The sequence below is a fragment of the Heterocephalus glaber genome, unplaced genomic scaffold (assembly GCF_053883595.1).
Source record: "Heterocephalus glaber isolate CG9 unplaced genomic scaffold, H.glaber_assembly_v1.0 deba00000546, whole genome shotgun sequence".
Lineage (NCBI taxonomy): Eukaryota > Metazoa > Chordata > Mammalia > Rodentia > Bathyergidae > Heterocephalus > Heterocephalus glaber.
In genome coordinates, this window is record NW_028258147.1 from 20,250,374 (window position 1) to 20,275,891 (window position 25,518).

The 25,518-nt window shown below is 34.2% G+C and overlaps 1 pseudogene; it reads left to right on the forward strand.

Annotated features, from left to right (window-relative positions):
• The first annotated feature begins 1,580 nt into the window (after window positions 1–1,580).
• Window positions 1,581–3,220, forward strand: LOC101698593 (nucleoporin p54-like; annotated as a pseudogene).
• The last annotated feature ends 22,298 nt before the right edge of the window (window positions 3,221–25,518 follow it).

Sequence of the window (25,518 nt, forward strand, 5' to 3'; positions counted from 1 at the left end):
CAGAGGTTACTGCACTGTGATTTTGACTAATACTAAGTGAACTTGGAGCTAAAAATACCCAGACCACCAGCATGTATATAGGTGAACTACATTCTAGCACATACACCTTTCAACCTAAATGATGTCAGGCTCTTTTGGAATCTTGACTGTTACACTATGTAGTAACTGACACCTGTTCACCCACCTCAATAAATTTTCTGTTCCTTCTTGAGCTATAGAACTAGATTGTATTTCTAAGCTTCTTTTGCAATAAGGAATGGACAAGTGATGGAGTTTTAACAAAACGAATGGGAGCAGAAGTACTATGTGTCACTTTCAGGCTAGGTGCAAAAGAACTGTCTACATATTAGCTCTGTGCTTTCCTGGAAACTCTAATAGCAACCTTTGAAGCCATATGTTAAGTATATTAAGGCCACTAGGAGCCTAATCCTGTGAGTAAAAATTTGAGGTTGATTCTGCCTCACCCCGAATACTTGTCAACCTGGGTAGATACTGGAATGACAGGTACACAAGGAATAAATTTCTATTATATTGAGTCTATTTATTGTTTAGATCTATTCATTACAGCAGTATCTGCTACATTAAGGCCCTTCTGAATGATGTGCTCAGGTTTTGCTTTTATAGAGTATTAATCTGATAGACTGTTGAATTAAATGAGATCATAGATATATAGTAGCTGGGATCTAATAAGTGCTCAAAGATCATTAGTTACCCTTAGTCAACTGATCCTAGATCAAAAGGAAATATTTTTGTTTTGTTTTGTTTGTTTTTGTTTTGAAACAGGATGTCACTTTATAGCCCAGGCTGGCCTCAAACTTGCAATCCTCCTGCCTCAGCCTCCCAAGTAGCTGGAAATACAAATGAGTGCCAACACACTGGCAAAAGGAATATGTAATGGCTCATTTGGATCATAACTAGATGGAAATTAAAAATATTTTTGTCATTTGAGGTTTTAACAAAGTTCTAAAGTAAACTTAAAAGATCGATAAAAATGGGTAGTGTACCAAGAAACTTTTATTTTTCTCTCATGGATCATCCACAAGCCTTTTAAAATTAAATTCTGCCATATGAAGAATTCTAAATTGACCCTCAATCACTTTATCTCTTTAAATTCCTTTCCATGCGTAATTACACCTCCACTTGAGTATGAATTGCATCTAGAGACTTGCTTCTAACCAATAAAATACAACCAACGAGCGGAGATGTTACTCTCTTGATCAGGTAAACAAGACTCTGACTTTAGTAATTAGGTCCTTATCTTGCAAGGACACTCTTTATTGCCTTTCTTGGCTTTCACACTGAAAAACTAAGCTTCTATGTTGGGGAGGCCCATGTCTCCAGGAACTAAGAATAGCAGGAACTAACAGCCAGCAAGGAGAGGAAGCTGTTTCAACCACCTCTGCATTACTGAATTCTACCAACAAAGGATGCATGAACTTGGAAGTAGATTGATCATTTCTAAGTTGAGGCTTCAAATGAAACTGTGGAGTCTGGGCTGACACCTATTAAGAATGTGAAGCATGAGTGTGCGCTGAGCGTCGCATCGTGAGAGCAGTGCTTTGGTCCTCTGCTCCTGCGACATGGCCTTCAATTTTGAGACTCCCTCAGGTATCTCAGGCACTGCTGCAGCCACTGCAGCACCTGCGGTGAACTTGCCAGATTAGGATACATTCTATATAATGTAATTAAAGAATCTCCAGTTCTTTATTGGATTTTTTGGAAATTCTCAAAGAACAATTTAATTTGTCAGATAACATCATTGAAAAGGGTGGGTTTGGAGGATTTGGGACAACATCTACAGTTGCAAGCTCTGCATTCAGCTTTTCTGCCCCCACTAACACAGGCACTACTGGATTCTTTGGTGGTACTCAGAACAAAAGTTTTGGATTTGGTACCAGTTTTGGCACAACAATGGGAACTAGTACTGATTTAGGCTCTGGTTTGGGAACTGGACTGGGATTTGGAGAATTTAATACACAGCAACAGCAACAATCTACATTAGGTGGTCTCTTCAGTCAGCCTACACAAGTTCCTGCCCAGTCCAACCAGTTGATAACTACTGCGAGTGCTCTTTCTGCTCCAACACTATTGGGAGATGAGAGAGATGCTATTTTAGCAACATGGAATCAACTGCAGGCTTTCTGGGGAACAGGAAAAGGATATTTCAACAAAAATATGCCACCAGTGGAATTCACACAAGAAAGATCCCTTTTGCCAGTTTAAGGCTCTAGGTTATAGTTGTATGCCCAATAATAAAGATGAAGATGGGCTAGTGGTTTTATTTTTCAACAAAAAAGAAACATATTCGAAGCCAGCAACAGCAGTTGATAGAATCGTTGCAAAAATTTTGGGAGGAAATCAGACCCTTGCTGTAAATGTAGAGGGCATTAAAACATTGCCAGATGATCAGACAGAAGTTGTTATTTATGTTGTTGAGCATTCTCCAAATGGTACCTCAAGAAGAGTTCCAGCTACAACACTACATGCCCATTTTGAACAAGCTAATATAAAGACACAACTACAGCAACTTGGTGTAACCCTTTCTATGACTAGAACACAACTTTCTCCTGCACAGATCAAGCAGCTTTTACAGAATCCTTCTGCTGGTGTTGATCCTATTATTTGGGAACAAGCCAAGGTGGATAACCCTGATTCTGAAAAGTTAATTCCTGCACCCATGGGGGCTTTAAAGAACTTCTCCAAAGACTGAAAGTTCAAGATCAGATGCCTAAGCAGCATCAGACCAGATTAGATATCATACCTGAAGATATTAGTGAGCTACAAAAGAATCAAACTACAAGTATGGCCAAAATTGCACAATACAAGAGGAAACTTATGGATCTTTCCTATAGAAACTTACAGGTCCTACTCAAACAGAAAATTCAAAGGAAGAGTGGTTATGGCATCCAAGCTGATGAAGAGCAGTTATGAGTTCAGCTAGATACAATTCAGTCTGAATTAAATGCACCTACTCAATTCAAGGGCCGATTAAACAAACATGTCCCAAATCAGGATACAGAACCATTTTGGAGCAGTCAGATCTAAAGAAAGATATTACATAGATGCAGATCTGTTACCTGAGATCAAACAGCATTTGAAACAACAACAGGAAGGCCTTAGCCACTTGATTACCATTATAAAAGATGATCTAGAAGATATAAAGTGGGTAGAACATGGATTGAATGAAACCATCCACATCAGAGGTGGTGCCTTTAGTTGACAGTTCATAAACCTGTGTTGGAAGTTTGTGAAATGTATCCTCTTACTGCATCGGGCCTTCCTTAAGGAGGAAATGAACACATGGAGAAAAAAGAGAGAAAATGATCCTTTCCTGGCTTGGATTTTTGAGATTACTGACAAATTACTCTTCACTAAATCTTAAGTAAACTAGTCACTTCACATCCCTTCTAAAATAACCTTCAAAGGATTTAACATCTAAAAAGCTATATATCCTTTAAAAGAAGTGCCTAATTAACATTTTAAAACAGCATTTTCTTAAATACCACAGTATTATTCTCCATTCTGCTTTCTATGGCAAGTAAATATGAAATATATACTTTACATATAACTATATTTTCTTGACTGTTGGAGATTTGAGATTCAGAATGTAAAGGACATCAGTTTTTATAGACGTGAATTCAACTGGGGAGGAGTAAAGCAGATCCAAAAGTTAAAAAGAAATTAAAAGGATGTGAAGCCAAGGCTCCAGCTAAGCTCTTCCCAGGTTTCTGGTCCTCAGGAATTATGAAATAATAAATGTGTTTTGAAGTTGTTAAATTTGGGGATAACTTCTTATACAGCATAGTAATTTATGGTAGACTTCTGGACTAAATTTCAAGAATTAATCAAAGTTTCCCAAAAAACAGCATGGTACTGGCAGAGAAACAGACCCGAGGATCAGTGGAATAGATTGAAGATGCAAGAAAAAACTTCAGACATACTCAGCCACCTCATCTTTGACAAAGGAGCCAATCACCCTAATTGGAGGAAAGATAGCCTATTTAATAAATGGTATTGGAAAAACTGGATATCAACCTGCCAAAGATTAAAACTAGACCCATATCTATAACCATGCACTAAACTAAGATCGAAGTGGATTAAAGATCTAAATATTAAGAAAGAAGTATTAAATTTGCTGAAAGATAAGTTCGGTAGAACTCTTGAAGACATTGGCATAGGAAAAGACTTTATGAACAAAACCCTAGTAGCACGGGAACTGGCACAAAGAATCAACAACTGGGATCTCATCTTATTAAAAAGCTTCTGCATTGCAAGAGAAACCACCAACAGAACTAAGAGACAGCCTACAATGTAGGAAAAAATTTTCAGCAGCTGTACCTTAGACAAAGGACTACCATCTAAAAATATATAAAGAACTGAAAGAAATTAGACCCCCCAAATTCAAAGACCCAATTAAAAAATGGGCATCTGAAATGAACAAACATTTCTCAAAGAAATAAAAGCAGCAAATAAATATATGAAAAACTGTTCAATATCAATGGTAATTTAAGAAATGCAGATGAAAAGAACACTGAGATTCCACCACACCCCAGAAAGAATGACTGTTATAAAGAATTCATCCAATAACAAATGCTGGTGGGGGTGTAGGGAGAAAGGAACCCTTCTCCATTGTTGGTGGGAGTGCAGACTGGTGCAACCACTGTGGAAATCAGTATGGAGATACCTCAAAGAACTAGGACTAGAGGTCCCATTCGACCCAGCTACCCCGCTGCTGGGTATCTTCCCAAAAGAATTAAAAGAATCATACCACAGCAACATATGTGCACCCATGTTTATAGAGGCACAGTTTGTAATAGCTAAAGCTTGGAAACAGCCCCAGTGCCCATCAACTGGAAACTAGATAAAGAAAATGTGTTTTGTTTTTTTTTATAAAATGGAGTACTGCTCAGCCATAAAGAAGGAGAAACTAAAGACATTTATAGCTAAATGGATGCATATTGAGGCCATACTCTTAAGTGAAATAAATAGGACACACAGGTGTAAATACCGAATAGTTTCTCTGGTGTGAGAAAGTGAAAGTGTAAATAAGGATTAAAATGATTAAAATGAGGGGCCGGGGATTTAGCTCAGTGGTGCCGCCGCCTGCCTGGCAACCTCAAGGTCTGAGTTCAATCCCTGGTACCAAAAAAAAAAATGATTAAAATGAATAATTGATAACTTGAAATACGAAGAAAAGGCTCAAAGGGGTAGGGGTGGTAGTAGGGGAAGGGGAGAGATCAGAATTACAGGCTAGAATCTGGAAAGAATCCATATATAGATTGTGTTTAAAACTATAGGAAGAGATGTAGATAGAGACTAGGCTGGAGCTCATCAGTGGGTTGGGAAAGAAGAGTCACTGAGATCAGAGAGAAGGGTGTGTTTCCAGAAGAAGCACACACAACTATGTATAGTACGCAGTACTTGATAGTGTGATAAATGACTGTTACTGTTTTACGTATTTATCATAACACGCTGTGCTTTTCATCCTTTAGAGCATAATCCTACTTATATAAAAGAATTTACTCTAAAACAGTGTGCTGCTATGCCAGTGGTAGCCTCAAGTATCTCGTGTTTAACTGCTTATTTGGATAATATCAAGGGGCCATTGCAGATGATTGATGTATACCTTTTCAGTTTGCACTTAGAAGTTGGCAATCTGTGTGGTACTTTGCGATGCACATGGATGAAATTGCCTAATAACATGTTTCTCAGATTATATTTCCATCACGTGTCATATGACTGTATTGAAATTTAAATTAAAAAAAATTTGGCCTATGTGGAGTCTACTAGCTAATTGGAATTTTTTTCCAGACCACTATTTGTTCAATATTAGTTTTGAAAATCTTTCTAAAACAAATCATGTCCTCTGATGTCTTGTTAATGCTTGAGATTGTTTTTTTAAATTATATGGAAAAATGTTTAAGTACTTTTCAGTTTTGCTTTGGTTGAGTTCTACTGTATTTGAATATTATTATAGTTTTTTCCCTTGTATTATTTTTCTTTGAATAATTTTAATTTTTATATATGTGTGTGTTTGATAATAAAGTTATACATTTAAAAAAAAGTTTCCCACATATTTTTCTTTTAAATGCCCATGGTTGAAATGATTATACCTCTGGCTTTTTTTTTTTCCATAAAATTTGCTTGAATACTTATAATAGCATATATGACATTTTTATCAATATTGTTGTTCTTTTTCTGCTAGTTCAATACTTCTTAATAGAGTATATTCTTTTTGATAAGAATAATAATATCCATTTCTTTGTGTCTTCTCTGGTGTTTTGAATATATAATAAGTATAATAAGTATCTAATACATAACAAATGCTAAAATAATGTTCTATATACTACTCGGAAATTTGCATTTTCAACTGACTTAAGATACTGAAAATTTTCCAATGAAAAGTGCCTCATTTTAAGAAATTATGGACAGTGTATTTCCTTTTTTCAGTTAAAATTAAATATTTTCAAATATGTCAGGTACAATTAAATTTTTAGGATTATTAACTATACTTTTGTACAGTATAAATTTGTCTTTGGAATATTTGTTCTAGAAAAATCATTTATTCAGAGGACTTTTGCTGGAGTAATTCAGTAAAAAGCTAAGAAACTTGATTCAGGGGCTGGGGATTTAGCTCAGCGGTTTCGCCGCCTGCTGCGCAAGCGCAAGGAACCAAGTTCGATCCCTGGTACTGGAAAAAAAAAAAAAGAAAAAAAGAAAAAAAGAAACTTGATTTAGATATTCTTACTAAATATAATCATCTGTAATAATATTATTATAAAAAGCCATGTAATACAGATATAAAACCTTCAAACCATGTAGAGTTATTTAAGGATCTAGCAATCTTGTATCTTTGGTTTAAACTAAAACTGACAGCATAAAATATATAGTATATTTTAAAATATAACCCAAAACAATAAAATATGTGTGTGCATATATATATATATGCATATATACATATATATATATATGCATATATACATATATATATATGCATATATACATATGAAATATATTGGGTAAGTTGTAAAATTTTAAATTTAGTTCCTAAATAATAAAGGGATTCAGTTTTGTATTTGCTTTGTATTTTTGTGATAAATTTTATTGAATCATACTTTTTTTTTTCAGTACTGGGAATCAAACTCAAGATCTGGAACTTGGCAGGCAGGTATGGCCCTGCTAAGATACATCCCCGGACCTAAAACCATACTTTTAAAATCTTTCATTTTGGTATTCATTTTATCAAATTATAATCCTTTAGCACTTAATAACAGAGGATAAAAAGCACATAGAAAGATGACATGTTGATGGAATTCAGTTGGGTAATAATTTTGTCAAATAATATATTTCTTTAAAAATTACTATCAAATAAAATATTACATACAAATTGGACAAAATAGAAAGAAAAATGTCATCTTAAATTATCTCTCCTGGCTTACAGATAACTGTGTATAATTCTACAATTATACAATGTGTTGATATGTAATTGAAATATATAAAATATAGATAGGGTAAATTTATCAATATATTATTATAATTTTTTCATGACATATATTTATACTATTTCTATAGATAGAAAAAGTATCTGTGTAAATAATGTTAAATTCCAAAGTGAAGAATTTATGAAAGAAAAAGCTAGAAATTATACCACTTATTGCATGATATTTTTCTTCATAATAATTCCCTTGGGGAAGCTTGTATAGTGCAGCTTAGATTTTTGTATCTAATACAATGATGCTATTACAGTTCAAAATAATTTTGGAACACCGCCTTTTGGTACTATGTAAGAATCATTCAACAAACTGTATAAGAAAATTGGCATTTTGGAGGAGCCAGGAAGTCAGCCCATCATTGACAAAACTTTGCCAGAATTTGAAGTTGTTCACTAAAAGAATCCAGTTTCTAGGGTACCGGGATGGCCGAGTGGTTAAGGTGTTGGATTTAAGAATCCAGTTTCTAAGGAAATTATGGAAGGTAAACTGAAATATGATTTTAAACAGTGATGTTGAAATGAAGTTTATAGTCTCTCAAGGTGAATGCTTTAAGAAGGGTAAAATTACTTCTCTGGACATAAATATTGGTATATTTGCTTAAAACATTCTGACATTTTCCTAACCTCTTCTTTCAAATTACCCTATTTTTATTATTGCACTTTATATATATGCATCAAATTATCACACTGTACTTCACAAATATGTATAACTATGACATGTTAATGTTTAGAAAGAATTGTAAGAGGAGAACCTCTTTAGGTAACTGGTAAAACTTATTGAAAAATATCAAATATATGAAAAAGACACTCAACTGGAGGAATAGAAATTTATCTTTAAGTAGAACATGATTAAAAAGTAAGAATGAAGAAAGGAAAGTTAACGCCTTATTTATTCCACTTTAAAGATTAAGGAATTAATTAATTTGCAGAGTAAGTAAAATCTTCCAGATGTGGAAAACATTTGTCTTAGCAATGAAGAAAGAGACTAAGACACAAGTTAAGAGAAAATTGTCATTGCTATGAATACTTATGATGTAGAACCTCTGGAATGCCAGGCTCTCACAGATTTCTGTCTTCTGTGATATTTTCCACAATATAAATTCACATCATAGTATTGTAGATGGGTAAGTTATTCAGATATCTTGTAGGCAGTTAGACAGCACTGGCCCTTGAAAAGCCAACATAGAGGACAAAGAGCCAATTTAAAAAACAATCAAGATACATCCACTAAAGGCCAACATTATAAAAGAAGAGAAACTACTACACCCTCTGCTTCCAAACTGGGAATGAATAACGGTAATTAATATTCTAAATAGGTATCAATCAGCTGAATGGAGGGCCAAGGTCTTATGCTGCCTTTACAGGAAATATCCCTGGCCCACCCTTACTGAAAATCCTCGTAAACTTGCTATGTGACTTGCTCTCCTATTTGACCCCCATCGAATCAATATGACCTGGGTGACTGTACTTGTAATCTTATTGGTTGCTTATGGTTTTGCCCTTCTTTAAACCCGCCTCACCTCCTGGCTTTGCTCTATAAATATCCCTTGGGAAATAGGGTCCTGAGCAACCCACTTTCTGGTCCCCCTTCTGTCTCTCTTAGGCCAAAGCTATCTTTCTCTCAATAAATTTTTCCTACTCTTAATCCCCATTGTTGCTGGAATTCATTCTTCAACTTTAGAGAACACAAATTTGTGTTTTGGATATCTGGTAGGTTTGGGAGTTACATCTCTTCCCCCTATATCAATAGTAATTAAATTTATAGACTAAAGATTGCTGCCTGAGTTAATGTTCATTTCTAACCCCAGTTATATGTGTGGTCTTGGGCAAGTTCTAGATTTGTCTGTCTCAGTCTCCTTATGCACAAATGATATATTATTAAGTAACATAAAATCAATCCTACATCATAGGGCTATAGTGTGATGCTATAATGCATATAAAGGACGTACAATGATACCTACTAAAAAGGAAGCACCTAGAAGTGTTAATTACAGTAGGATCTGGGAGTGTAGTTCAGTGAAGAAGGATGAGCTTAGCATGTAGAAGACCAAGCATTCAATGGTCCATCCCAAAATAAAATAAGACATATTAACTATTGTCATTATTGTTGACATTTTCCTCAGACCTACATATATTCTTAAAGTGTTTCAAGCCTAATTTTTTAGATGTCTTTTTATGAATATCCTTTTAATTTAACATTTCAGTTTTTCAAACTTCTGATGTCACACATCAGCTCTATCGTATTGCCTTCAGATTTGCACCGTCACCCACTCCCAACACTTGATATCTCAACAACTGGTGTTCAGATAATGGACCTCAATTTTATCTTTCTTTAAGGTGGTTTCCTTTTCAACCTGTGATACCACACAGTGGTGTAGAACATAGTGATTTGAAAGACTGGTCTTAAAACTGAGTCCCAGTTCTAATCTGTTTAGTTATTGCCTCTGTCATAAGATCTTTAATATTTTTATGGGGCCAGGGATTTAGCTCAGTGGTTCTGGCGCCTGCCGCACAAGCGCAAGGTCCCAAGTTCGATCACTGGTACCAAAAAAAAAAAAGATGTTTTTACAAAAGCATTAGTAAAACAGATGCCCAAATACCTGATTCCTAATTTGGAGTAAGCTAAGTTAACTAATATTGAGATATTTAAAATAAAAAGCAAATGGAAAGTGTAAAATCCAGATCTGATAACTCCTCAAGTCCCTTTTATTATTTATAGTCCCCAGATATAAATATATATATATTATTTATATATATGTTTGTCACAGTTATGTGATCATTGATACCATATGAGAGATAGAGTTAATATTCTTCATGTGCAGTGTACTACTTCCTATTTTAGTGCCAGTTTCACTTCATGTTTTATTTTATATGTTTGTATTAATTTGTTCTTGAGGCAATGTCTTGCTATGTTGACCAGGCTTGCCTCAAATTTGCAATTCTCCTTTCTGTACTATCCTGGGTAGCTGTGATTACAAGTATGCATTATGCAGCTGGCTTCTCACTCTTTATTTTAACTTTTTTGGGGGGGCGGGTACTGGGGATCAAATTCAGGACCTTGTGCTTGCCAGGCAGGCACCTGAACCACTGAGCTAAATCCCCAGCCCCTCACTCCTTATTTTAAACTTCAGGATTCAATGCTGGCTTAACCACTGTGAAGACATGCTTTGTGTCCTCTTGTAAAACACAGACAAGTTCTTCCTCACAAGAGTTGTGATAGTTAAGTATACTGATGTATGCAAAACCTTTACTGTATTGCTAATAGAATCTTATCAAATGTTGTTTAGGAAGTTCAAGATGTATGTAAGTAAAAAAAAAAATTTTGAATTAAAGTTTGAAAGTTCACTTCCACTAAATTTTAAATAGTCACAGTCTTGCAGTGGATTACTCTAGTTGGTAATGCTCATATTACTACAGGAAATTATATATATACATAGATAATAGCATTTGTATATAAATTTTATTTTTACAAATTCCAGATTTTAAAAATTATCTTTAATTGTGGAAATAGACACCTTGAAAAATGTTTTTAAGACATATCGTAATGGGTTGTTCTTCTGACTATTATAAATTGGTTCATTATTACAATCTCTAGTTTATGTGTTTATTAACATACACAAGGGTATGAACATGCATACACATATTCAAAGAGCCACTTGCTCTATAATGTCGCTAACTGCGGTGATAAATACTATATCTTCAGCATTTGCAGTAGATTTTTGCCTTCCTTTATAAAAAATAATTTTCTTTTACAAATAGTTTAAAATTACCACAATGCAAGCCCTGGTTCTACTTCCCACATGACTACACAGCATAATAATTATATTTCTTTTGCAAAAAAACAGAAGGAAAGAAATCTTTTCAGGAAAAGTGAAAACACTTGTGAATGATAATACACCTTCCTATTTGTAAAACAAATCTTGAAACTCTGTAGCGTAGAGTATTAACAATTATTAGATCACAGTTACACTTTGTCAGAACTAAATGTTTCACATCCTTGCTGGAAGAGAGGAAGACCCTAAGATTACAATATATTTGAACAAGAAGGCACTAACTTTGCATTATTTTCCATTCTTCTTCCTGTCTTTGTCAGGAGGAGGGATCCATGCTGTGCTATTCTCTATTCTGGTTGCCACCTTTGTCAAGAGAATGAGACATCTGAATCAGAATGTTTCCTGCTAGATATAATAACATGCTTTCCTTCTCTTACCTCTCACAAGATGTTGTATTTAGTTAGGTTAGAGTCTCTGATTCCCTTAGGACACCTGCTTGACATTCACCTAAGGTGTCCTTTATGCTGTATTTATTGTACAAGTATTTGATGTGTTGAACAGTTTTGCAGTCCTTCCCAATTTCAAACACATTCTGCCTGCCCTCCTCCCATGTTATTTATCCCGCATTTTCATCATCACTGGGCCAATAAAACGTATGTTTCAATTTGCAAGATACAGAAGCATATGCATGATTTAATTATTATTTTTAAATACTACTTTAAATATTTCAATAATTTGATTTCATATACGAATACAAAGGAAGTAGCTGATATGAATTTGGGAAATAATATATGGTGAGATAGGCATGAACTTAATAGGCATGAACTTAATAGAAGTTCATTTATCAAAGATATATTTAATTTGTGTTTAAAACATGTGTACTTGTTAATTTTTATTCTTCTCAAGGGTAGATCTTAAAGTTACTTTGTCTTTCATCCATGCTGAGATATAAATACTGTATGATGTTTTTAGATCATGCTTCTATATTACTAAGTAGCATAAAAGCTGCTGATAAATAGTCACTTAATTTTCACAAATGTTAAGATATATGGAGCAAACATGACACACATTTGTACACAGCTCCTTTTTACCTTATAAGCAGAATTTCATCCCTATGCAAAAAATGCAGACATGGTAAGCATGAGAAATTCTTTTGAACTCGAGTAGCATACAGATAAGAAGGCATAGAACCATATCAATCTAGTCGATAATGCAACTTCCTGTATTATGTGAGAAACATTTTTGAGTAACTTTAGTCATCCTTTTTTATACTAGAAGAAATTGATCTAATAGTGAATTATATATGATCTTTTGCTAAGAAAACAAACAATATGATCATTACCAGTTTGGGGCATACTTGTAAGAAAAACAGAAACTACACTGAATATTTCCTTTTTAAATTTTTTATTAGTAATGTTTATAGTACATAATGTTTATTCCTGGTATTGAATTGGTGCATGTACATAACACATCTTAAGGATTTTAACTGAAGAGTTTTACTGTAGGTGTTTTATGCTGTAACTCTGTATAGTTTTTTATGGTGCAGACCCTAAAGGGTATGGAGCCATCCTATGTAGGATCTCCTAAGATTCCCAAGTAGGATTAAGGAACAAGTTTCTCACTGCCTTTTCAGTCTTCTCAATCAAGCCAACACAACTCCTCCGTGTTTCTATCTAGGGAAGAGAAATCAGGACACAGTCCACGGGCAGCTTCTCTTATCTGTCTTCTTGTTATTGAAATCCTTTAAGACTTAATGGGAAACTTCTGCTCTACTCTACATCTTTTCTGTGTTGACTCTGTGATGTAGCTCTCTACACATGTATCTCAATACATTCAAAGTGTGTAAACTCTTATTTTTAAAGGTCCAACGCATAAAGTAGAAGTGGCCAGGTTCTGATTTTTGTTGTTGCCCAGGCCTGAGAAGATAGAGATTTGAGACTTATGTTTTAGGACTGATTTAAGTATGTGTCAGTGCATGAGATTAGAAGTCAGCATTAGAAACAACATTGTTCAGAAAATTCTGGCAGAAACTGCAGGCTGGTGGCTGTGAAGCTATTCTCTCACTGACAAGGACACCGGTAAGTTCAGCTCAGTTCAGGGTCACAGCAGCCCACACGGAGTATTGGCCAGCCTTGTCTGCAACATGTGCGGTCAGGATAGGTTCTAGAACCAGTCCCAGAGACACTGCCCAGCTTTCTCCAAAGCCACCAGCATAGGTGTGCAGCTCAAAAAGTAAAAAATATTGGCACATTCTTCTCCCAAGGAAATAAGGACTGCTGACCAGATTTTTAATCATCTTCGGTTATTTTTCCAAGAACAGGAAAGATCACATAAAGCTAATTCGCCTTTTATGCTGACCTAACTAAAAGAGACCATTAAAGCAATTTTCCACTGAGTAAAAAAGTAGCTTTCCTTCACAAAGGCTATTCATTTGTAATTTGTGCTTATGTGTGTAGTTATTAGCTAGATGTCTATACCTCACTAGCTGTAAACTTCATAATCTCAGGAAATATTTCTGCTTGGTTCTCCTTTGTGTCTCTGGTGCCTAATACAGACTATGACACTGACAAAGGATATTAAATGATTACAGAATAAACAAATTAATAAATAGACTCCACAATAATTCCCTCTTGCTATGTTATAAAATATTTGGTAATGTTTTTACCTGAAGAAGAGAAGTTTTAATTCAATCCATGATAGGGATGGCTCAAAAGAGGTATCTCTCTAAAACTAGATAGTCCTTAAGACATAGATTTATCAAACTTATAAATAAATATTTTAAGATAAACATGATTTAAGCTTACTGTTTAAATCAAAGAGATCTATCTGTACCTATTAGAGTAGACCAAATAGTACTTGGTGAAACATCAAGTCTCTATGATTCTATTAGGCAATATGTGGGAATTTTCATCTAATATTAAGACCAGTGAAACATGTATGTTTCCTGTTAAAGTACTTTTCATAGAAGTTGATGGGTGTTATGACTTGTATCTAAGCATCCCCCCAAAGCCTTATGTATTCATAGGTAGGGTTTATCAGAGCTAGCTGGATCAGTGTATGTGATACTGGGATTAAGGGTATGTGTTATTAAGTTAGTCCACTGAATGGAATTAGCATATTTCTGGGTGTGGCTGAATGGGTTTATTAAAATCAGAAGCCCCACCTTGGTGTGGGTGACAATCACCCAAAAGGCTTGTAGCCTGGATGGAATAAAAGGAAAAGGTAGGCTTGCTCCTGCTACTTCTTTGCTGCTTTGGTGACTTCTGCCTGCCACGCCAGGAAGTATTTCTTCTTTGTGATGCCCCTCCACCATATCACTCTGCCTTGGAGCCAGCAGACTATGGACCAAAACCTCCACAAACTATGAGATAAAATAAACCTTTTGTCTATTAACATGTAGGGTTGGGTATTTTGTTTCAACAACCACAAAAGTAACTGAGACAATGAAATAATATACTGAGGGATCTCAGATTTATTAGACCAGGGAATTTGTTTTTATAATAACTTGCTTTATACATTATGTTTTATGTTGAAAATGTTGGCTTAAAAAATGTTCTAAGATTTCAAAAGTGAACTCCAGGATATACTGGAAAGTATACTACAGTAATTTGTACATTTTAAGGACTCTATACATCATCAGATTATGAACCACAGAGTATGCTTTATTCATTCCTGGTAAAAGCATCCTAAGTACTTACTTGTTTTTGGCACATAGCAAATGTTCAATAAATATTTGTTTAATAAAGAAAGAATGAGAGCGATAGTAATGTTTTTGCTATATTGAATGTAATAATTATGATGAATTAGCAATACCTTTCACAGTCTGAGACTGCTATTAATACATGTCAGTGGAAATAGGTGTTGTTAAGAGTTATTTTTAAAACATTCAAATCAAAAAGAAAAACATACTACAAAAGAAAAAATAAAATGAAAAAATTTATTTTTCCAAAAGGTACTGAGGAAAACTTAATGGAAAAATTAATGTGAAGATTGTACATTGTCTTGATTAACATACACTAAAGTTTTGTATTATTACTTTTTCCTGTGAAATTGATTTATTAAATTTGGCTTTCTAATTTTTGTTTAGAGTTTACCAAAGATTGTACATTGTCTTGATTAACATAAACTAAATTTTTGTATTGTTAATTTTTGGTATGAAGATTGCACATTGTCTTGATTAACATAAACTAAATTTTTGTATTATTAATTTTTCCTGTGAAATTGATTTATTAGATTTGGCTTTCTAATTTTTGTTTAGAGTTTATCAAGATGAAAGAACTCTACTTAGTGACTGGTAAAATTCAAAGATTAGACTATTCTGTTGCTTAGATTAGATCCAAGAGCCATCCACAGCTAGGTAGAAAAATACACAAACATCATACTTCACTGAATAATACCAATGATGGCAACAGTGCAATAATAGAGGTTTAAAATGGAGTCAAGAAATGATTTTAAGTAGAGGTCATTATTTTCATGAGGTTTGTTCTCAGATATTTGGAAATACATCTAAACATCCCTAATTTGGCTTCAATCAGCAGCACCAAGCTTCTAAATATAAGTACAGGAAAATTTAAAACCAAAGCTGCATTCAAAATGTATGAATTTTGAGCAGGGAGATGGTAATCAACCAAAGAAACTCATTATTCACTGAGGCCCTATTTTGTCTCAATGATTTGCTTTTTTTGTTAGTTAATTAGTTCAGTAGTAGGTTAGTATGAGACAGGGTCTTACTAAGTCACTAGGTTGTCTAGGCTAGGCTAGAACTTGTGATCCTCAGCCTCTTAGAGTGCTGTGATTTCAAATATGTGCTCCATGCCCAGCTGTCTTCAATGAGTGGTTGAGGACAAATGTGGTTAATATGTAAGTGCTTTGAAATGTAAAATATGATACAGAAAAGATAGAAGCATTTTTAATTAAGCCATCTAGACAGTTTTGAAATTATCATATTTTTAAGTTATACATTGTGTCCTGTGGAGGGAAAGGATTATTTTGTGGTCTGTTGCCTTTGCTCTAGCCTCAAGGACATTTAAGGAGGTTGCATCCTCCTCTTTGAAACATGAATATAGGGAGAATGCTATTGTGTCCAAGAGGCAAGCTAGTGAGAGTCCTGGTGAGATCTATATGTATAATGAATGGCATGCCTGTACTTGAGACTAGATTTTTTATTGAATAACCTGTATAGGAAAAATATATATTTAATAAGTAATCAGCTGCACCAGAGATGGGATTGAGTTCTATACCTCAGGGAGGATTATGGATCTATAAGGTAGCAAGGTGATGTGACCCTAGAACTGAAAAAGCAGTCTAGAAAGTTCAGAGTCTGCTAGGTAGAGAAGTTGAAATTAATGTTTTACATAAAGTGTTTAGAGAAGGCCCTACCAGTGCTTGTGAATAAAGTGAGACATTAGAAGACTTTGAGCAGAGAAATAAGAAGATCTGAATTATGTTTTTTAAAGATGACTGAGCTTTTGTGAAAACAAACTAAGAGAGGGCATTAGGATTATAATCAGTAAAAAATAAACAAGTAACCTCTTTACTATAGAGGTTGAAAGACTGGGAGAAAGGTATAGTAAATAAATATACAAAAGATGGTAGTGGCTTTGAACAAGCTTGTAATGGAAGTAAAGAGAAATGATAGGATTCTGATCATATTAAAAGATTGAGTTGAAAAAAACTTCATAATGGAAAGATTTTTGACCTGATCAATTTAAACTATGCAGTTGCCATTAGCAAAAATGGCCAGTGTGTGGGGCCAAGTATGCATGTGTCTTGTCTGTGTGTGTGCATGTGCATGCATGTGAGAGAAAAATGGTATTCAGGCTTATAATTTTTTGACATGTTAGTTTAAAATGAGTGCTAGAAATCCAAATGGAGATATTAAATATGGAGCCAAATTTACGAATTTAAGATTTCAGGTATAAGGGGAGACTTAGATAAGTATTTTTAACAGCATAATTAAATATTATTCAACTATATAAAACTATATGAAAATATCTTTTCTAATACATTATTTGTTTATCTCTATGGCCTTTGTAAAGTTACATCAAGTATGGATCATGATACATAGAACATTTCTCTCACTCTTAACACTGAGAAAATATTTTCTCTATAAATTGACCTTTATTGACATGATGTTTAAAAGTGTTATTTTTTATTACATACTAATATTTCCAATATATTCAAAACAGGATCCTTACTGCTCATTTGCATTGCTTCTGTCTCTTACTCTCAATGCTGAAATCCTTGTCTGACCTTTTTTTATTACATACATCTGAATCATATCCATGATTTTCTTTACCAAGGTCAAATTGTTAGTGTCCTTATCCATGAATTCTCTCACGATAAGTAAAGAATGTAAGTTCTAACCCAATATCTATAGTCCAGTGTATTCTCTTGGTAGTACAATGATTTTCAAAGACAATATTTACTATTTTTCCCTTTAGAAACACTAAAGGGGATTTCTTTACTCCTGCATATGGCTAAAGTAAGCATACCTCTAGTAGAACTCTGAGAAAGAACTTAAAACATGAAATTCTTAAATTTTAAATATAAAAGTATAATATTCAGTATTGGTCATCTATAGGACAGCCTGGCCTTAAATTTTACTTTTGCTTTCAATTATGTTTAATAAAACATATAAGGCAAAACCACTTAATTTTATTTCAATAAAAATAACTAAGTTTCATGTTTCTGTCTTTACACACTTTATTAGTGTGTAACAGTCACAAATGGAATTTAGAAATATTTAACAAATTGTAATCATCTGGTTCTGAGGTGTGTTGATATTTATGATAACATTACCTATCAAATTTATATTCAAATAAGAAAAATCTCATCACATTAAAGAATTATTTATATATTTGTGTGCTCTTTCCTTCAGGCAAAGACTTCAGAATTTCTTTGCAGATGCATCTAACCATAAAACATATAACTACAAGGAAAGGCACTGAAACCTTATTATTGGAACTACTAACATATATCATGTTTTTTCTTCTCAGAAAGTTCTACCTATTGTATTTTCAGGAATATTCTTGGATCCTCATAATTCACAATTATGAAACAACACAATGATAAAGTAAAAATAACAATAGACTCAGTAAAATGATCACATCTAATTTCTTTGCCTCAAAGATCTTTAACCATTAAAGAACTTTAAAAATCTTTGGGTTGTTTTCTATACATAATGTTTAATAATCATTGAAATTCCATCCAAAAGTGTAGGAAAAAATGATACAACTGTGACTACATTAAAGATTTCTTACTCTGGTTCTGTTAAGTGACATGTTCTCACTATTTCAGCATCCTTCTTATTAACAGTACCTCTTGTTAATAATCCAGATAAAAGGCCACTTCAAAAGAGGCCTTCTCTAAAAAAAGTAAGATGAAAAACACAGAAAACATTTAAATGAAAAGGGAAGAAGATCTTAGAAGGCAGGTAGATAGGATGACTGGAAATAGGAAAAAACCAAAAGAAAACAACAGAAAGGCTAAAAAATCTTACATTTGTATTCAAACCTTCATCACCCCCCTCTCTTGCTTAGTAATATATATCACCCAAATCCACTGCATGTAACTTCCTTACAGCCTTAATCCTAGTCTTCCTAGGGAAAGCATTTTTAGATATTTATTTTGATTTTCTCTTCTTTTTGCAAGCACCTGATGTGCTTTGATCCCTTAGCATGTTATATAATAGAAAGCACAATGTCAACTTATTAAAGGATCTATTGTGTTTCTAAAATTTTGATTTTCATGTGCTTCAAAACATTTCTCTTGCAACATCGAATAAGACTTCAGTTGTGGAGTGTACTTATGTTAAACTCTGCTGGATATTGCTATTTGTTGGGAGACAGTGGGTCTCAGAACCAACCTCGTTACTTGTCTTGACTCTTGAAATGATCTCTGACTCAGAGTGCTTAAAAATCTACCAGTCTATTATTTATTGCTATAATTATTTTGATTTTTTTAAAGGTGAACTAATCTGTGCACTGTAATATAACAGTCAAATTGTACTAAAAGGCTTATAAGAATAATAAAAAGGCAGCCCCCTGGCCTCATTACCTGATCCTGCTTCCCAGAGTTAATCATTTTCAAACTATTTTAGATGTAATATCTATCATTTAACTCCATATTTCTAATGAATATGTATAAACTACTATTTCTTGATTCATTAATTTAAAAACAATTTATAAAGTATCATGAGGATTTTAGGACTTTACACTCCTTTTCTTTTTCCCCCACTTTCCAACTGAAGTTCTATTTCAATTTTTGCATACCCTTTAAAAGCTTTTTTAAGTTTGAAATAATTTTGTATTTGTAAAAGAGTTGAAAACAGTTTAATTTCTGTATTGTAGAGTTCTCATACAGCTTCCTCCAAGATTCCCTTGATCTTCATCTCTCACATAACCCTCATTAAACCTACAAAATCAACATTGGTATACAACTATTAAGTTTGGAGATTATGCAGATTTCTCCATTTTCCCCATTGGATGTAATTTATCTGTTTCAGAATCCAATTTAAGGTACCAATTTGCATTTATTTAGTACATGGTCTTAAATTAATCACTGAAGTCTATAATACTTTTTGAGTTTTTCATGTTTTTCATGACCTTAATACCTTTGGAAAGGGCCAATCAACAACAACCTTATCAAATGTTCTTAAATTTGTGTGTGTGTGATGCTTTCTCCTATTTATACTGAGGTAATGAATTTCTCCATGGGAATGAGATACCTCTCTGATTACAACAAAAGAGGAAAAACATAATGCCAACATGACACTTGTTATTTGTAATATTAACTTTGATTACTTAGTTCAGGTTTTTTAGTTCAGGATTTTGTAAAGTAACTGTTTATCCCTTTCCATACACTACTAGAATTCAGTCATTAAATCAGCTTGTGCTCAATGGAAAGGCAATCAAGCCTAATTTCTGAAACAAAAGTTATTTGGAAGTTTGAATGTCTAAAAATGTTTTTATTTTATATTCATGACATTTTTAATTGTTAACTATAGGAAGTTAATCCTAAAATTAGTCTTGGAAAGTGTTTGCCATTGTCTCTCATATTTCCATATTTTTATTCATTGACCCTTACTTATTTAAAATTTAATTTTATTGGTACATTTCAGGTATACAATATTTAGACATTCATCATTGGAAATTTGCACCTTTACATAATCTCTCTTGGTTCTTATTTTTTCCCCTCCCCCTGCCCTCCCTTCAACCCCTCCATCTCTCCAAATTTATAAAGACTTTGTTTCCATTTTTTCATTTTCTCATATTAATTCCATTCCGTTCTGTCCTTTCCCCCACCCCTCTCACTTCCCCTTCCCCTTTGCCCCTTTTCTTCCTATTTCACATTATCTATTATACCTTTTAGTCCTTATTTACACTTTCAGTTTCTCACACTAGAGAAACTATTTGGTATTTACACGTGTGTCCTATTTATTTCACTTAAAAGTATTGTCTCAATGTGCATCAACTTAGCTATAAATATCTCTAATTTCTCATTTTTTTATGGCTCATTAAAAGAAACACATTTTTTTTATCCAGTCTCCAGTTAATGGACATTTGGGCTGCTTCCAAGTTTTAGCTGTTACAAAGTGTGCTGCTATGAACATGGGTGCACATATATGGCTGTGGTATGATTCTTTTAATTCTTTGGGGAAGATCCCCAGCAGGGGAATAGCTGGGTCAAATAGGACTTCCAGTCCTAGTTCTTTGAGGTATCTCCATACTGATTTCCACAGTGGTTGCACCAGTCTGCACTCCCACCAAAAATGAGGAAGAGTTTCTTTCTCTCCACAACTTTGTCAGCATTTGTTATTGGTTGATTTCAAGATAGCAGCCATTTTTTCTGGCATGAGGTAGAGTGTCAGAATTGTTTTCATTTGTATCTCTCAAAGGACCAGTGATGTTGAATATTTTTTCATATGTTTATTTGCTATTTCTACTTTTTTGTCTGAAAAATATCTGTTCATTTCACATGCCCATTATTGGATTGGGTCTTTAAATTTGGGAGGCATGATTTTTTTAAGTTCTTTATAGATTCTAGAGAGTAGGCCTTTGTCTGAGGAACAGCAGGTAAAAATTTTTTCCCACATTGTGGGTTGTCTCTTCACACTGTTGGTGGTTTCTCTTGCTGTGCAGAAGCTGTTTATTTTTATTTTATTTATTTTCTTTTTTATTTTCCCCCTTCCCCTGCCCTCCTTTTCACCCCTCCATCCTTCCCTATTTACAAAGACTTTGTTTCCATTTTTCCATTTTCTCATGTTAATTCCATTCCCTTCAGTCCTTTCCCCTAAACCTCTCACTTCCCCTTCCCCTTTACCCCTTTTCTTCCTATTTCACATTATCTATTATACCTTTTAGTCCTTATTTACACTTTCTGTTTCTCACACTAGAGAAACTATTTAGTATTTACACGTGTGTCCTATTTATTTCACTTGAGTATTACCTCAATGTGCATCCATTTAGCTATAAATAACTATAGTTTCTCATTTTTTATGGCTGAGTAGTACTCCATTTTATTTTTTAAAAACCCATATTTTCTTTATCCAGTTTCCAATTGAGGGGCAATTGAGCTGCTTCCAAGTTTTAGCTATTATAAACTGTGCTGCTATGAACATGGGTGCACACATAACACTGTGGTATGATTCTTTTAATTCTATGGGGAAGATACCCAAGCAGGGGAATAGCTGGGTCAAATGGGTCTTCGAGTCCTAGTTCTTTGAGTTGTCTCCATACTGATTTCCACAGTGGTTGCACCGGTCTACACTCCTACCAGCAGTGGAGCAGGGTTCTTCTTTCTCCATAGCCCCACCAGCATTTGTTATTGGTTGATTTCTTGATAGCAGCCATTCTTTCTGGAGTGAAGTAGAATCTCAGTATTGTTTTCATTTGCATCTCTAGAATGACTAGTGATGTCAAACATTTTTTCATGTGTTTATTTGTGGTTTCTACTTCTTGGTTTCAGAAATGTCTGTTCATTCAGATGCTCACTTTTGGATTAGGTCTTTAATTTTGGGAGATCTGATTTTTTTAAGTTCTTCATAGATTCTAGATAGTAGACCTTTGTGTGAGGTTTATCTTGCTGTGCAGAAGCTTTTTAATGAGAAGAGATCCCAGTTGATGTTTGAGCTAGTTCACGGGCAATTGAGGTTTTGTTCATAAAATCTTTTCCTACACCAATGTCTTCAAGAGTTCTACCTTGGCCCAGGGATTTAGCTCAGTGGTTCCGGCACCTGCCTCACAAGCGCAAGGTCCTGAGTTCGATCCCCGGGCACCAAAAAAAAAAAAAAAAAAGAGTTCTACCTAACCTCTGTTTCAGTAGATTCAGTGTTTCTATGTTAATATTTAGATCTTTAATCCATTTTGATTTTAGTGTAGTGCATGGTGAGAGATATAGGTCTAGTTTTAATCTTTGACAAGTTGAAACTGAATTTTTCCAGCACCATTTATTAAAGAGGCTATCTTTCCTCCAGTGAGGGTTTTTGGCTCCTTTGTTGAAGATGAGATAGCAGAGTGTGTCTGGGGTTGTTTCAGGGTCTTCTAATCTCTCCACTGGTCCTCAGGTCTGTTTCTTTGCCAGTACCATGCAGTTTTTATCACAGTAGCTTTGTAGTATAGCTTCAAGTTGGGAATTGTGATACTCTCTGCCGTGTCTTTGTTACCTAGAATTGCTTTTGCTATTCTGGGTCTCTTCTTGTTCCAAATGAATTTTTTGAATTGTTTTCTCAAGGTCCATGAAGTATGCTGCTGGGATTTCAATTGAGATTGCATTGAATCTATATAGTGGTTTTGGAAGTATGGCCATTTTCACTATGTTAAGCCTTCCTACCCACGAGCAGGGGATGTCTTTCCATTTTCTGATATCATTTTCTGATATCATCTTTAATCTCTCTTTTCAGAGTGCTATAGTTTTCAGAGAAGAGGTCTTTGATTCCATTTGTTAGATTGATTCCTAGGTATTTCCTTTTTTTGAAGGTTATTGTGAAAGGAATTGTTTGCCCTATTTCTGTCTCAGTGAGTCTGTTGTTCATGTAGAGGAAATCTATTGATTTTTGTGTGTTGACCTTGTATCCAGCTACTCTACTGAATTTGGTTATTAAGTCTAGAAGACATTTGGTGGAGTTCTTGGGGTCTTTTATATAGAGTATCATGTCATCTGCAAATAATGACAATTTGACTTTTGCATTTCCCATCTTTATTCCTTTTATTTCTTTCTCTTGTCTAATTGCTGTGGCTAACGTTTCCCAAACTATATTGATCAGGAGTGGTGATAGTGGACAACTTTGTCTTGTTCCTGATTTTAGTGTGAAGGATTTCAGTTTTTGACCATTTAGTATGACATTTGCTGTTGGTTTTTCATAGATGGCTTTTATCAGATTGAGGTAGAGACTATCTATTCCAAATTTTGTGGGGTTGTTATCATAAATGTGTGTTGGATTTTGTCAAATGCTTTTTCCACATCTATGGAGATAACCATATGGTTTTTGTCCTTGACTCTATTGATATAGTGTATTACACTGACTGATTTGAGTATGTTGAACCATCCCTGCATCCCTGGGATGAATCCCACTTGGTCAGGATGTATGATCTTCTTGATGATCTTCTGCATTGTATTTCCCAGTATCTTATTAAGGATTTTTGCATCTATGTTGATTAGTGAGATTGGCCTATAGTTCCCTTTTTTGGTTGGGTCTTTCTCTGCTTTGGTGATCAAGGTGATGCTTGTTTCCAGGAATGAATTTGGGAGTATTGCTTCCCTTTCAATTTCATTGAAATGTTTAAACAGCATTGGCAGTAGTTCCTCTCTAAATGTCTTGTAGAATTTGTCAGTGAAGTCATCAAGACCTGGGCTTTTCTTAGTTTGTAAGTATTTCTTCACATTTTCAATTTCATTGATTGATATTGGGTTATTTAGAATTATTAGGTCTTCTTTGTCCAACTAAGGCAATTCATCCATATCTAGGAATCTATCCATTTCTTCTGTGTTTTCCATCTTATTGGTGTAGAGGTTCTCAAAGTAGGTTTTGAAGATCCTCTGGATTTCTGCTGGGTCCATTGTAATTTCAGCCTTTTAATTCCTAATTGCATGGATTTGGGCCTTTTCTTTCCTTTTTCTGATAAGTTTTCCTAAGGGTTTGTCAATTTTGTTCATTCTTTCGAAGAACCAATTCTTGGCTTCATTGATTTTTTTTGTATTGTACTCTTAGTCTCCATTGCATTGATTTCTGCTCTGATCTTTATAATTTCCTCCCATGTATGAGCTTTGGGTTTGTCCTGCTCTTGTTTTACTAGAAGCTTGTGGTTCAGCATCAGGTTGTTTAATTGGGCTTAATCTGTTTTTCTAATATGAATATTCACAGCTATGAATTTCCCTTGTAAGCCTGCTTTCATTGTGTCCTATATATTGCAGTATGTTGCATTGATATTGTCATTTAATTGTAGAAACTGTCTGATTTCTTCTTTAATTTCCTCTGTGACCCATTGGTTATTCAGAAGGGTGTTGTTCAATTTCCATGTGTCTATGAAATTCTTGCCTTTTCTTTTGCTATTGATCTCCAATTTCATTGCACTATTGTCTGATAATATACAAGGGATAACTTCAGTTCCTTTGCACTTACTTAAACATGTTCTATGAGTGAGTATATGGTCTATTTTTGAGAATGACCCAAGTGCAGCTGAAAAGCATGTTTATTCTGATTATGTGGGGTAGAACACTCTGTAAACATCTGTTAAGTTCATTTGTTCAAGAGTTTGATTGAGTTCTAGTATTTCATTACTTATTTTTTGTCTAGTTGCTCTATCTATTTGTGACAGTGAGGTATTGAGGTCCCTGACTACTATTGTATTAGTGCATATATTACTTTTCATGTCCGTTAGTATTTGTTTTATATAGTTGGGTGCACTAGCATTTGGTGCATATATATTTATGATTGTCATCTCTTCTTCTTGGATTGTTCCCTTTACAAGGATGTAGGGTCCTTCTTTGTCTCTCTTATTCAGTGTTGGTTTACAAATCCACTTGATCTGCAAAGAGGATAGCAACTCCTGCTTTTTTCGGGATCCCATCACATGGAGTATTGTTTTCCACCTTTTAACTTTCAGTCTATGAGTTTCTTTTTGAATTAAGTGTGTTTCTCGTATGCAGCATATTGTTGGATTTTGCTTCTTCACCCATTCTGCCAGTCTATTTCTTTTGATTGGTGAATTGAGATCATTAACATTGATCGTTATAACTTGTACATATTGACTT